The sequence below is a fragment of the Carcharhinus amblyrhynchos genome, unplaced genomic scaffold (genome assembly GCF_965287045.1).
Source record: "Carcharhinus amblyrhynchos unplaced genomic scaffold, sCarAmb.v2.hapA scaffold_38, whole genome shotgun sequence".
Lineage (NCBI taxonomy): Eukaryota > Metazoa > Chordata > Chondrichthyes > Carcharhiniformes > Carcharhinidae > Carcharhinus > Carcharhinus amblyrhynchos.
The window spans coordinates 10,976,736-10,992,760 of record NW_027649779.1 but is presented as its reverse complement, the minus strand read 5'-3'; the positions used below and the strand labels follow the sequence as shown (position 1 = coordinate 10,992,760).

Genomic DNA, 16,025 nt, shown 5'->3' with positions numbered 1-16,025 from the left:
CTTGCCTGGATAAATGCAGTTCCAGCAACAGTCAGAAATTTGACACGACCCAGGACAAAGAGGCTCCGTTTGATTAAAAGTTTATTTATTACTGTCACAAATAGGTTTACATTAAATGTGCAATGAAGTTACTGTGAAAATATCCTAGTCGCCACACTCTACACCTGTTCGGGGACACTGAGGGAGAATTTAGCCTGGCCAATACTTCTAATCAGCACGACTTTCAGACTGTGGGAGGAAACTGGACTTGGGAGAATTCCTGCTGTGTATCTTGTGGATCAGACCCACACTGACAAGAGGAAACCCTGCAGACTCTGCACAGTCACCGAATCCAGGGATCGAATCCAGGTCCCTGACACTGTGGGCGGGGAGTGGGGGGGGACGGTGTCGGAGGGTCGGGGTAGTGGGGTGCAACAGTACTAAGCATTGAGCCACTGTGCCGCTCCAGCATTAAGTATTTTATTCTCAAACATCCACTTTTTCCACCACCGAAGCACAGTGGTAGCACTGTGTGCCATCCACAAGATACACAGCAGTCGTTCTCCAAGTCTCTTTCCACTGAATCTTCCAAAATCATGGCCGTTATCATCTCGGAGGACAAGGGCAGCAGATACCCGGGAACACAATTATCTGGATGTTCCCCTCCAAGTCACTCAGCATTCTGACTTGGAAATATTTTGGCAGTTCCTTCACTGTCGCTCTGTCAAAATGGTGGAACTTCTTCCCTAAGAGCCCTGTGTGTGTACATACACCTCACAGACTGCAGAGTTTCAAGCAGGGGACTCACAACCATCTTCAGAAGGGGGCAATTAGGGATTGGCAGTAAATGCTGACCTGCCAGCGATATCCACATTCTATAAGTGAATAAAAATAATAATAGCTGACTATTACAATTTAGGGCAGTGTCCAGGACCCGCAGCCGCTGGTGTATCACCGAATTTAGGAAAGTATTAAATATTAAGCAGAGCACTGGAGAATCCCGCTCCTCTGGAGAAGTGTCCTGATATCATTAATCCACTGCAGAGCTGAAATCAGGCCTCGGTTTCACCACTTCTTTGGAAGACAGTGAAATACTGCACCGATGGAATGGCCCGGATTCTGGGGTTTAATCTCTGATGGATAATCGACCCTACACTCTTTGAACTCAGATTTGGGCCGAACTAAATGGCAGAGTTACCAATGTTTCTCCGTTGTGAATAATCAAGTGAACAAGTTCAATCGTGCTGTTTGATTCTTACTTCCTTCGTGGCTATTGGTTATTGACACAACGTTATTGGAAGTGATATTGAGAACAAACATGGTTACAGTAATGTCACTTGTTCACTGAATAAGTCATTTATTTTTGTGCCCTTTCAGATCAAACTAAATGCCTTACAAGTCGATTTGATTCCTCAACAGAATCACGTGACACAGAAAACGGTATGTACTTTATTCAACATTAATCAAAGCAAAATACTTGCAAATAGACAGATTGATAAGTGGACAGATAGGCAGGGAGACAGAGCCGGAGATCGAATGATAAAGATATAGTGAGATGGGGAGAAAGGTAGATCGTCACACAGAGTGAAGGAGAGAGATATATCAATCGAGGGATGGGGAGGAATGGTGGGGGGGTGGGAGAAAGGTGAGGGAGAGAAAGAGAGAGAGAGAAAGAAAGAGAGAGAGAGACAGAGAGAGAGAGATATTCAGAGTGAAAGACACATGAAGATAGACGGACAGGCAGGTAGGTGGGCCGGTGGACAGACAGACGGACAGGATGGACAGACGGACAAATTCAAGCAGTCAGATAATGAGAAAAAAACACACATTAGTGGTTTCAGTTGCTTTTTAGTTCCAAATGATACATGCACCAAACCAGATCTATCTTTTGTTTCTCTCATTTTGGCAGATCGACTGAGGGTGAACTTTTTCTGTTTGACAGTGATGGGGCTGAGAATTTTATTTTTCAAAAGCATTGTCTTCAATGTCCTGATGACGGCCAGGGTGTGGCTATTCTAAGGTAAGATCGGTCACCTAAATGCGTGCCCAGAAAGACAAAGTGAGATGGACACAGTCCATTGACGGGATCTCGGGAGGCCACTGTTAAGGCAGGCGCTGAAGCTAACCCGTGGAGTGAACAGTAACTTGGATACATTTAGACAAACGAACTGTTACCCCAATGCTCCATCCTCATCGCTTTTCATCCAGGTCCCCCCAACCCCCGCCCCCAATCGCAGCCTTGACTGCTTAAACCTCTCCAGAGTTGTGTTTAATTATGGGTGTGACTGATAGACTAGCCTTTTACACCCATCCTCTGGTCTTGAGCTGTGTAGCTCTTTCAGAGAGTCAGTGCAGGCTCTATGGGCCAAATCACATCCTTCTGCACTGTAGGGGTTCTTGTGTACTTGCACTGGCTTCTGAGAATATTAATGGAGGACTTTAATGGAGACCCTAAAGATAAAACGTGTTATTTGCTTGCTGATCTTTGATGTACTAACACTGTTATTCCTTTCATTCCAAACAGAACTGCATTGGACGATTAAATGGATTCAGATGTGAACTCATTGACTGGGACATCAAAATCCAGACACTTCCTGATCTTAGATTCCACTTCAAGCAATTCAAACTCGCTTGTTTTAAATGGCAGCTTAACTTTTAAATATCCTCATTTCGGTAACTTTTTCCCACTGTTATTTTGATTTGAAACTCGTGGTTCTGTATGATTTCTACTGCTTATGCGGCACAAACATTTCAATTATGCATTTCAGCAACAGTGTGGAGCTGACATTTATATGGTCTCTGCCTGCAATAGTGTCGGAGACATTTCTGAAAACAGCATTTTCAATTTTAGGACATATAGATTTTTATATTCTTTGCTTGGAATAGTAGAATCCTATTGCATAGAAAGCAGCCACTCAGCCCATAGCGATAGTGCCAGCCCCTTTACAGGGCAATCTAGCTAATGGCACCTCACCTTTCCCTTTTATTTGTTTTATTTTGGTAGTTAATTTAAACGTTTTTTTTTGCACGCAATTTAAGAGCGTAAGATATATTTAATTAGCAAGGGTCTGATCAGATTTTCATCAAACTCAATAACTCAGTAGTTAGATTTGAATGGTGAGTAGGTAAGCTGGGTTTAAAATGACCCCTACCTGATCCAGTCAGTTTTAGTCAGTCTGTGTGTTCATTTTTTTCAGTATTTCAAGAGCTAGTGGAGGGAAGGGTGAGTTTGACAGCCTGGAGTTACTTCTCTGAATCAAAGGAAGTCAATCAGAGCGAATATCAGGCGGGTAGTGGGATGCCACCCGCTTTTAGATTGTAGCCAAGGTGATATTCTCACTCCCGGACTGAATCTTGGACTCCAGATTTTCCTCCCAGTGTCACGGAGGCACCAAACCCCAGCCTGTACATCCGGGTCCTTAGAGATAATCGAGCCACCCTGTGTCACTGTGCAGAGCTTTATCATTACACTGCATTTCACAAATAAGATCAACAAGAGTTTTTGAATATCTCGCCATTAGCTTAACCTAAAATCCGGTTATTGCTCTCAGGTTATTTCACAGATGGGACATTCATTCACATTTAAGATCACCCGGTCAGTCAGGGGAAGTGAGAGTTATGGGGATAAGGTGGTAAAGTGGAGTTGAGGATAATATCAAACCAGCCATTACTTCATTGAAAGGCGCAACAAACCCGGTGGGCTGAATGGTCACTCCTGCTCCTCCGTCTTATGCTCTTCTGGTTCGTTAATCACACTTTTGTTCATGTCTGTAACCTTGTACTTGTGTCATCTGCATTGCTATTAATATTCAATAAATCTGCAGTCTTTACTGAAGGATATCTTCTGTCTCTTTGTTAACGTGATGGCAAGACATGGTTTGGTCAACAGAGCGCACTTGACGTCACGCAGCACAAATGGTGGCCATTAGGCCCATCATGAGGATACCGGCTCCCCATAGCAGATCCCACCAATTGGAACAATTGAAAGTCCGCAGGTTTGAACCCCTAGTCTCAGGGCTGAGGTTCTTTCGCTCGATAGCCATTCCAGTACAAAGAACAAAGGACAAAGAAAATTACAGCACAGGAACTGGAAATTCGGCCCTCCAAGCCTGCTCCAGCCATGATGCCCGATTGAAGTAAAACCCCCTACCCTTCCGGGGAACATTTCCCTCTATTTCCATCCTATACATGTGTTTATCAAGGCGCTCTTTAAAACTCACCACTGTGTTCACTTCCACTACCTCCCCCATCAGCAAGCTCCAGGCACCAACCAACTTTTGTGTAAAAAACATGCCTCACATATCTCCTTTAAACCTTGCTGCTCACACCTTAAACCTATTCCCCCTAGTAATTGACTCTTCCACCCTGGGAAAAACCTTCTGACTCTCCTTTCTGCTCATGCCTCTCATAATCTTGTAGCCAATTATCAGGTCGCCCCTCAACCTCTGTCGTTCCAGTGAGAACAACCCAAATTTCTCCAACCTCTCCTCATAGCTAATGCCCTCCATACCAGGCAACATGCTGGTAAGTCTTTTCTGTACCCTCTCCAAAGCATTCACATTCTTCTGGTAGTGTGGCGACCAGAATTGATCACTATGTTCCAAGAGCAGCCTAACTAATCTTCTGCAAAGCTGCAAAATGACTTGCCAATTTTTCAACTCATGCCCCGGCCAATGAAGGCAAACATGCCGTATGCCTTCTTGACTACCTTCTCCACCTGCATTGCCACTTTCAGTGACCTGTGTACCTGTACACCCAGATCCGTCTGCCTATCAATACTCTTAAGGATTCTGCCATTTACTGTATATTTCTTATCTGTATTAGACCTCCCAAAATGCACCATCTCACATTTGTCCAGATTAAGCTCCATCTGCAATCCCTTCGATCAAGTCTCCAACTGAACTATATCCTGCTGTATCCTCTGATGGTCCTCATCGCTATCCGCAAATCTACAAACCTTTGTGCCATCTTCAAACTTACTAATCAATTCAGTTACATTTTCTTCCAATATGCTGCCGTCTCCACAATACACCTCTCCCCGCTCCCCCTCCCCCCTCCCCCACCCGCCGTAAAATATTACAACGAGAAGCAATGTGAATGAATGTCATGGAAGAGGGGAAGCTTCCTAATAGGAATGACAGAATTGAGGAGCTAACCCCACCAGGCTGGGAAAGCGAGAAGATTCCCAAAATGTTCCCAACACCCAAAGATAACTCTTCTCCTGCGCCTGGTTTAACTACATCGGCTGCAGTGGTAATTCGGGTCATTAGGGATGGGCTATAAATGTTGGCCAGGCCAACGACTCCCACACACAATGTATTTGTTACTTCACTCATTGATAAATGCATTGTGGGCAGGGCCAGAATGTATTTCCCATCCCGAATCACCATTGAACCGTGTGGCTTGTGTTGACCGTGGTGTTGAACTTGAAGTCTCATGTAGTGAACCAGATGGGTTTTAATAACAATTGACTCATGGTTTGATTGTTGAATTTCAGGTTGTTTTTATTGAATTCAGGTTTCTCTAACTGTCATGGCTGGAATTCAATCCTCATGTATGCTCAAAGCATTAACTCTGGCTTTCTGGATTAATCGCCATGCCATTATAAGATGTCGTTATAACACCCCTGAAGGGGGAGGGGGGAACAATTTATCATGATGGGTTTTGTGTCTGTGTTAAAATAGAATCGTAGAAACAATACATTGCAGAAAGAGGCCATTCTGTCCATCGAGTCTGCACTGACTCTCTGAAAGAGAAATCAATCCAGACCCTCCCCTCTGCCCACGGTCAATCCTGTACATCTGTGGGACACAAAGGTGCATTTTAGCAAGGCCAATACACCCAGCCTGCACATCCTTGGACTGAGGTAGGAGACTAGAGCATCCGAATAAAACCGATGCAGAAACGGGGAGAACGTGCAAATTTAACACAGGCAGCTACCCAAGGCTGGATTCGAACCAGTGTCTCTGGCACTACAGAGCTAATCACTGTGCTTAGGACTCTGGATGACTTGCCCAGAGGCCGTTCCCCCTCGCATCAAACCCAATAAACTTTAGTGTGACCGCTCAACCTGTACTTGGTATTTTAAGAGGAACGATCCAGCTCTCTTACAGCAATGACACAAATTACATTCCCAGTCCCGAAGTTCATGCTCTGAAAATCCTATCAGGTGTTTATTTTCTTTTACTGCTTGGCAGCAGGAGGGTTAATCGCCTTTGGGTTGCTTATTTTGATAGAAACTGTTGAGATGTAATGATACATGCGTTCACTGCTGATTGGGGGAACCAGAGTCTGGTTGACAAGGCGACCAACGGCAGAAAGAAGTCCTCCGAGTGTGCGGTTTCACTCAACAGGTCGCTGAGCCTCTCAGTTTGTTCAAAGATCAGAACTTGTGGTTTAATCACCCGGGACTGGAAACTCCAGCAGCGAGATGGCAGTTAGTCAGAGCCGGGGGGAGTGGTGAGAGGCCAGGTGTTGCCACTGTCGACAAGCCTGAATCTTTTCAGAGACTTTCCCAGCGACTGAAGCTGCAGGAGATTTCTGCAGAAGGCAGTTCCAAAGGCACACAGGTCTCTGAAAGGAGAAACAATTATTTTATTCGCTCCCTTTCCAATCTGTCCCGCGAAGGTTAAACATTCCGTCAGCTTCCACTCTCACCCCGCTGCCCCCATCACCCCTCCGACCCCCAAACCCCCCACACTCCTCCAAAAGATCATATGTGTTTCAAAAAATCATTAACCAATCTTCTGTACTCCATTGGACTCTGTCCGATCTTTCCTCGTATCACCTCGTCCCAAGTCCCCACTCAAGTGGAGCGTCTTAAGCAAGACAATCTGTGTTCTTTACACAGTCTGCCCTTCATGTGACTCCTGACACACAGCATTTTTATTCATTCATGGAACATGCGCGTTTATTGCCCATCTCCAGTTGCCCTTGGAGGGCAGTTGACAGTCAACCACATTGATGTGGCTCTAGACTCACGTGTTGGCCTAACCTGGTAAACACGGCAGATTTCCTTCCTAAAGGACATAGTGCCCAAGATGTTTTTTTCTCTCTGACAATTGACAAAGATTTCACTGTCATCAGTAGATACAAAATTTTAAGGGTTTTTTTGAAATTGAATTGTGTTTCAAGCACTGGATCCCAGAAGATTGGCTGAGTTTTTGGATTGTTACTCTAGAGATAATATCACCACACCATTCCGTCCCCTGGTTGACTGTGAACAATGATTTGAGATGGCCATTAGCAAACAATATCTGAAAGCGTGTGTATCTATGTGTGTGTGTGTGTGTGTGTGTGAATCTGTGTGTGTGTGTGCGTATCTTTGTGTATCTGTGTGTGTGTGTGTGTGTGTGTGCATGTGTGCGTTTATGTCTGTGTGTCATTTTGCCTGAGACAATCTGCCTGTCTTTGTCCATGTCTGTGTTTGTGTGTGTGTTTCAGCTTTTGTCTGAGAGTTTGCGTTGTTGTCTGAGTGTGTGTGCATGTCTGAGTGTGAGTTTTTCTGTGTGGTTGTTTGTTTGAGTCTGTGTATGTGTGTCTCTGAAAGTATGTGTGCATGAGTGTGTGTGTGCGTGTGTGTGTGAGAGAGAGAGAGAGAGAGAGGGATTGCCCACACACACACACACACACACACACACACACACACACACACACTCTCTCTCTCACGCACACATACTTTCACACACGCACATACACATACTCAAACAAACACGCACACAGAAAAACTCTCAATCAGACATGCACACACACTCAGACAACAACGCAAACTCTCTTAGATAAAAACTGACAGACACACACACGAACATAGAGACGGACAAAGACAAGCAGATCGTCCCAGGCAAAATGACACACAGACATAAACGCATACATGCACACACACACACACAGATACGCACACACAGACACACACACACACACACACACACAGACACACGCACACACACACACAGACACACAGACACACAGACAAACATACACACGCTGTCAGATAAACACACACATGGACGCGCTCTGATACACACTGACAAACAAACACACACACACACACTCTCAGACAACACATACATAAAGACACTCAAACAAGGACACAGAAACACAGACAGTCACAGAGCAGACACAAATGTTCAAACTCAGACACACATACACACACACACCTCACCTGAATACACACACTCAGATAAACAAACAGGCACAGCCACACACAGGCAGAGTTTTCGAAATCATATGCATGGATGCACCCACACACAGCTAAATACAAACACTGCTCTCTGTTAGCCCTATTGATGGGCGGGATGGAGGAGTGAGCTGGTTTTCAATAAGAAACAAAAGGAAAATTGAAGAATTTTTTTGAGACAAAGCTCATTTTTCCTCGTGACTCCACCCCCTCATCAAATTGACTTATCCGTACCCTCACCTGCCCCGTGTTCCCCCCAAATAAATTTGCCCCAGTGTCAGCATGATGGCACAGTGGTTAACACTGCAGCCTCACTGTGCTAGGGACCTGTGGGTCGTTTCCACGTTTTCACCGTTTCTGTGTGGGTTTTCTCCGGTTTCCTTCCCCAGTCTGAAAGATGTGCTGGGTTAGGGGGCATTGGGCCGTGCTTAAATTCTCCCTCAGTGTTACCTGAACAGGAATGTGGAGACTAGGGGAATTCTCACAGTAACTTCATTGCAGTATTAATGTAAGCCGACTTATAGTGACACTAATAAATAAACTAAAACTGAAGGTCTAGATGCTGCTGTGACAATGCACCCTCTTGTTTAAACACTCTGCAATGCTGAGACTCCTCCTATTGAAACTGGGATTGTTGCTCCATCTGCTGCACCATCCCCACCACATCCACTGGGGGGCAATCTGGACAATGGGCTGCAGGCAGACCTCACTGCGCCTGCGCCACACTCACACCCACCGCAGACGGCCATCTTGCGTTGCCAGGGGAGACGGCGTCCCGCGCGCTGCACTCTGGGGGAATTCCCCTCCTGCACATGCGCCCAGACAGTTAAATTTTAATCTTTTAATATGTTGAACCTTGATGATTATTATTCACATCCTCACCCGTCACTTTCGGTTCCTTCTCCATTCGGGAACATCGCTTCTTTTTTTAAATTGCGTCTGTTTTGCAATCACACCCGCGCGGTGCGCTCTGGGAAAATACTACGGCACATGCGCGGTTCCGCCACCCGCCTTATAAAAATATGTATTTTATTCAATTTTAATTCCGCTCCGGGCGGGATTTCCGGGTGGGAATTTCTCTCACTTTCTACATTTCTGAACCGTCGCTTTTCCCTCGACGGGGGGGGGGAGGGGCTGATGGTGACATCACGGCAATATGGCGGCTGGCCCCGCCTCTCAACAGGCCCCGGATTTTCCGTCAACGAGCAGCGGCCGGGCCGGAGTGGGCAAGAGATGACACTGGACGGAGCAGCGCCCGGGCGCGTTACAGCGACCTCTGGTGGTCAGGACGGGAAAAAGCTGCAGGACAGTCTCTGCCCAAAGGCTTCCCCAGTTCAGCTGCTCAGAGACACTGGGAACCTCTTCAAGTGGAAACTTCAGCTTCTCACATTCACCCCCTGTGTTCAGTCATTGTTTAATAGACAACCTCTGTAGTGAAATCAGAAACAACTTGTTCACATGAAAGGGGATGGAAACCTGATCCATTCTGCTCAAAAAGGTTCTGCAGCCTTGAAATTTCAATTGAAATGTTCAAGATGAGAATTTATAGATGCAAGTCTTGTTGTATGTGGAACGCTCATGATGCCACAATAAGATCAGTACAGACACCTCACAGGATTGTGTGACTGGAGGACATTTGTAAACAGTGCGGTCATGCTGCAGTTCTGGAATAGGTTTTCAGAAATCGAATTTGGTCATTGGTCACAAACTGGTTTAGAATATATTTAGCGGTTGCTGTCATAGTCTCTGTGGCGCAATTGGTTAGCGATTTCGGCTGTTAACCCCAAGGTTGGTGATTCAAGACCACCCAGGAACGGGATTTTACTATTTTCTCACCATCAGCATTCACGGGTAAACTTGTCTGTTGGCAATGGGTCCGTGGGAGCCAATAAAAAATAGCTGTCAATTGTTCCCGGCTCTACTGTTATCTGGTATTACCAACATTATTTAATGACGATTGGCTTCAAACATATTACATATAACATCATAAATATATATATATGATCATGTATATATATATATACACACGCTTCCGTTATACCATTAAACTTTAAAAAAATTGAAAAATGAACTTGTTGCTGAGCATTTGCTCCAATTCCATATCCCTGATTCCATTCATTCCTGGATAGATCATAAATCTGTCTAACCCAAACTGAAATGTGTTCAATGATGGAACATCAGAACCCTCTGGAGTAGAGAATTCCCAAGATTCACCAGCCTTTGAGTGAAGCAATTTCTCCTCATCAGCGCCTTATCCTGAGATTGTGTTCCCGTGTAGAAATAAAACAAAAGGCAGGTGGCACATGGATAAATTAATATTTTAGAATTAGCCAGCTTCCCTGGTGGTCTAGTGGTTAGGATTCGGCACTTTCACCTCCGCGGCCCGGGTTGGCATTCCCGGTCAGGGAATGTAGATTTATTTCTGTACAGCAATCGTGCGTTACTTCCCGGTCTGCACCAGTTCTGTCGGAATCAGTATCAGGGAGATTTCTTCTTTTGTATCTGATTTGGAAATGTCACATTTAAAGAACAAAGAATAAAGGGAGCGACAGGTTACAAAGCGCTGATGATACAAATGCTGAGAGTATTCGAAGAAAAATGAAAGTAATGCATTAATGAATGGGTAGAAGTCATTGATCCCTTAGATATTTGCGAGACGCACGCTTTTCAATTTTGCTGTTCGGGATAAGTTGTACAATCAGGTTGAAAGTAAAGGTTATCTTCCTGAATTCAGTGACATGGGCTCTCAGTCTAACCATCGGAACCTGCAGCAACACAGCCTAGTTGAACATTGCAGACAGGCTGATTTGCTCCGTCAGGTTTCCAATTGTTTCTGTAGTGTAGTGGTTATCACGTTCGCCTCACACGCGAAAGGTCCCCGGTTCGAAACCGGGCAGAAACAATCATTAAGCTTGCTTATGTCGGCGAAGGGAAATTATTTGATTTCAGTTTGTTGCTGCACATTATCCGAACCTCGATGTTAAAGACATGTTATCATTTCTCTGATTTCATCCTCAAAACTTTCTGTGAAATAAGGTGCACTGACGGGAAAGTTCGATTTTGACACCGAACATTTATTCGCATCTAGTTCAGTCTCCAACAGTATTTAATGGGTTTATAAGTGCAGACTAATATGGTTAATCACCATCTGAAATATCTGATAGCAGTGTGGGCCCGAAAAGACAGATACAAGTGATACTGTAAGTGAACTAGAGAAAATGGCGCACATTTCACAGAAAAATCACATGACGAAAATGACACTACACACACTCCTGCTTTCAATCTGAGCTGTGAGAACCAAAATTCAAATCCATTTTGGTAGTGGTGGGATTCGAAACCACACCTCCATAGAGACTGGACAGTTAATCCAGCGCCTTAGACCGCTCGACCACACTGCCAGGTACCAGAATCATATTATATAATGAGAATGGTACTGAAATTTGTTTAAAGTAATGCAGTTGGGAAGGGCCATCGGGAGGATTGAGCCTGCTCCTTCTCTGAATCAGGTTAGCCTGAACTGTGTAACAAACAGAAATTATCTCACTTCAGAAACACAATGAACGGACAGCATCATTTAAACTATCCTTAAGCTCGTCGATTCTCAATTTCCTTTTGCTCTGTTTTTTGATGGTAAGCAGTGGGGGTGTGGAGATGGCCTTTGCATGATATTCGCCTCCATCGATTGTACACTGAAGACTCTGAAGAAGATGCCACAGGTTCTGAATTCTGGGGACATAGTGGGGGAGGAAGAACACTGACCGCTGGGTCCCAGAGGAGGTCGGTGCGTGTTTTTTTTTGGTGTGTCGTATCGGAACTGACGATTGATGAGTCAAATGCAATATTCTGTTTTTACAGGGGTATCTGTCAAAAACGGCACCGCACACACTCCTGCGTTCAACCCGAGCTGTTAGATTTCAGCTCCAAGGTCAAAAACTTACACCAACTCTGGCAGCGGTGGGATTCGAACCGACGCCTCAATAGAGACTGGAACCTAAATCCAACGCCTTAGACCGCTCGGCCACGCTACCACACAGCAAAGTGACATAATCATGTATTTTCATTGCATTAATACTGAAATATATCAGAATCCGTGGAGTTGGGATGGGCCATGAGGAAATCGTATCCGAATCAGATGATCCTGAAATGTGCAGCAAACAAAAATCATCTCCAGTCAGAAACACAATGAGCTGCAGTGAAGAGCCGGCTCCATTTAAACTGTCCTTAACCTCGTCTGGACCCCAGAAAGGACAATATGTCTTCCTGTTGAATTGGCTCAGGGTTTTCACTTGAGAAAGGACAGAACGCAAGGCGAGGCTGAGATTTGAGCGTTCTGCCGGGAAATAACTGATACTTATTGTCACTGATTGGAGGAGAGCAATAAATCTTCATTCCCTGGCTTGCAATCAAAACAGCAGTGAAACTTTCAAACTCTAACCACCAGACCAACAGATTATAGCGGGTTTTACAATTTGTTTTGTCCATGATCCTTTTATTACTTTAATTTCCACGCCAGACCATTTGCACCAAAACCTAACACCTGCAAAATGTCACCTTCTTTTTCAACACCAGGGAAGTGTTCAGCCAATTGCAGCAATAATTCTACAATAGTTATCCCGTCCGAATCCCATGGAATGAAACTGGGCAGATTTTTTTTTTCCGAATCCTTTTTATTGAATACTGAGGGAAAAGTTCTATTATTCATATTTTTGTAAATTTTAATTAGTCTGATGTGTTCACCCTGCATTCTCTAATTATGAAATCAGGGGTCAGTCCTTAAAAGCGGCAGAACGTAAGATTGAGGATGTTTTATTTGACACAAGGAATGATGGTCAAGATAACACCGAGCTGGTGATGGCGGAACTCGGGTGTTGCAATGGTGCAAAGTCATCGTTTTCACCACCATGGACTCGATAACAGTGACAAATATGGAAATAAGCAGACTATGTTTTCATAATGAGAAACCTGCCAATGGTGTGACGGAAAGGAAGGAAGAGAATGGCTAAAATGATGATGATCCGCTGATTGGGAAAGTTACTGTCAGCTTCCCTGTTGGACCAGTGGTTTGGATTCTGCACTGTGGCCACAAGTTTATAACACTTGTGTGTGATATAAACATGACAATGTGAAGGAGAAACTTGTATTTGGTGAATAAAAAGACAGAAACGAAATAAAATGCAGGTGGCTCATGGATAAATTAATATTGTATAAAATTTTTGTTAGCTTCCCTGTTGGTCTAGTGGTTAGGATTCAGTACTTTCCCCGCCGTGGCCTGGGTTCGATTCCCGGTCAGGGAATGGAGATTTATTGCTGCACAACAATCCTGCGTTCCTTCCCGGTCTGCACCAGTTCTGTCGGAATCAGTATCAGGGAGATTTCCTCTTTAGTATCTGAATTGGAAATGTCACATGTGAAAAACAAAGAAAAAGGAGCCGACAGGTTACAAAGCGCTGATGATACAAAATGTGGATGATTATTGGAAGAAAGATGGAAATGATGCATTAAAAAATGGGTAGAAATCATTCATCCCTTAGATATTTGCTAGACGAACGCTTTTCAATTTTAATGTTCGGAGTAAGTTGTACAATCAGATTGAAAGTAACGGTTATCTTCCTGAATTCAGTGACATGGGCTCTCACTCTGACCATCGGAACCTGCAGCAACACAGCGTAGTTGAACATTGCAAACAGGCAGATTCGCTCTACCCTGTTACCAGTTGTTTCTGTAGTGTAGTGGTTATGACATTCGCTTCACACGCGAAAGGTCCGCGGTTCGAAAGCGGGCAGAAACTTTCATTAAGCTTTCTCATGTCGGGTAAGGGAAAATTGTTTGATTTCAGTTTGTTGCTCAACATTATCCGAACCTCGGTTTTAAAGACATGTTATCATTGCTCTGATTTCACCCTCAAATGCTTCCTGTGAAATTAGGTGCACTGAGGGGAAAGTTCGATTTTGACACAAGCATTTATTCGCATTTCGTTCAGTCCCCAACAGAATTTAATGGGTTTGTAAGAGCAGACTGATAAGGTTAATCACCATCTGAAATATCTTTTAGTATTGTGTGCTGAAAAAGACAGATACAAGTTATACTGTATGTGTTTGCAGTCTCGATGTTGTGTTAGTTGTTATAATTCACACTCAGTTACAGGTTTGAAAAGAATCATATTGAACTTGGAAACTTAACTCTCTGTCTTGCTCCACATTTGTTGCAAACCCTGCTGAGAAATTCCAGTCCTTTCTGTTTTTATTCTAACAGGAATCATAGGAGGAGGAGCAGACCACTCGGTCCATCGAGATTCCCACCATTCAATACCATCATGGCTGATCTTGGGATACAACTTAGTTTTTCCACCAGCTCCCCATATCCCTGAATTCCCCAAGAGATCAGAAACCTGTTTATCCCAACCGTAAATGTGCTCGATGATGGGGCATACATAACTGTCAGGTACAGAGAATGTCAAAGATTCTTGCCCTTTGAGTGAAGTAATTTCTCCTTATCTTAGCCCTAAATGACCAGCCCCTCATCTGTGCAGCAGGGGGTTAGATTCCCGACCAGCAGAGAAAAAGAAAATCTCTCAGCCTCCATCCTATCAAACCGAATCAGGACATTGTAAGTTTAAATAGATCACCGCTTATTCTTCTAAACTCCAGAGAATTTCATCATAGGGCAACTCACTGACCCCAGGGAGCAATCTGGTTAACATTCTCTTTACCGTTTCTAATGCAAAGCATAAACATTTTTAAATGTGACTGTCACATCTGCACAGAATATTCAACCTGGTTTCAACAAAATCCTGTGTAGCAGCAGAAACACCTCGTTATTTTTAAACTCCAGTCTGCCGGCAATAAGAATAAAATGTAATTTCCCTTCCAATTATCTGCTGCACCTACATGCTAACTTTATACATTCCTTGTACAAACGCATCTACTCTATTCTTAATATCAACATTTATATTTCTCAGCTCGTCAAATATGTTCTGCTCTTTCGATTTCTTTTCGCGAAGAAGAATATCGTTTTGCTTTCCAAAATTGCATCTGACCTGCCCCCATAAGAACACTCTGTTTTACTTCTTATTACTACCTGTCTTTTTGCTACAGTTTGTACCAGCTAAATATTACCTAGAGGCTGCAGCGAGAATTAAACTCGCGACCGCTGATTTACAAGACCAGTGCTATAACCACTGAGCTATGGAGCCAGATGCTCTAATCGCCTAGTGGTACGAGTAGCATTATCAGTGGATTCAGGAGCAGGATGGGGTTTGAGGTGGGGGATTTTTCATGAATGGGGAAATGTCTGAGGTGGAGAACAGGAAGTTAAAAGAAGCAACTTGAAAGTGACATGATTTGACATGTGTGCTGTGTGTGTATCTGACATGTATGTTGTGCCTGTCATGTGATTCTGCTTCAGAGTTGATCGTTAGTGTTACACCTCTGACTTCTCCAGCTCCGATGCCAGTTTATCCAGCTGGAAGATTTAAATGTTGTTCCCTTCACAGACTCTCTGAGGCGTGTTTTCATTAAATAAAGAATTGAACAAAAAATGGTTCGCTCCGTGACTGGGAATCGAAATCTCGTCACGGCGCCGATCCTGATCACTGGACCTTCAGTGTTGCTGATGTGAGAGATTTGTAATGAATTGATTATCTCTGTATCCATTGCTTTGTTTCCAATAATTTTCAACAAAAATAAGTCACGATGAGAAATGACGGGATTTGAACCTCAGTTAGAAAGTCCTAACCGATTCTCTGGGCAGGGATTGCAGTCTCAATGTTGGTAATTCTGTCGCTTACATCGACAAACAGCCATTCAGCCTGTGTTCCTGTCTGTCTTCTCGATCGATGTAACTCCGTTTGATGAAGTGTTATCTGGACTCC

The 16,025-nt window shown here is 44.0% G+C and overlaps 1 long non-coding RNA gene and 3 other non-coding genes across 4 annotated transcripts in view; 1 reads left to right on the top strand and 3 right to left on the bottom strand.

Annotated features, from left to right (window-relative positions):
• LOC145362544 (uncharacterized) overlaps positions 1-16,025 on the bottom strand; it is a 538,269-nt gene that overhangs the window by 64,403 nt on the left and 457,841 nt on the right. The gene's annotated exons all lie outside the window — the stretch shown is intronic.
• trnav-cac (transfer RNA valine (anticodon CAC)) lies at positions 10,985-11,057 on the top strand. The gene has a single exon. It is a non-coding gene; the product is annotated as a tRNA-Val (tRNA).
• On the bottom strand, positions 12,102-12,183 carry trnal-uag (transfer RNA leucine (anticodon UAG)). The gene has a single exon. It is a non-coding gene; the product is annotated as a tRNA-Leu (tRNA).
• Positions 15,275-15,347, bottom strand: trnat-ugu (transfer RNA threonine (anticodon UGU)). Its single transcript has one exon. It is a non-coding gene; the product is annotated as a tRNA-Thr (tRNA).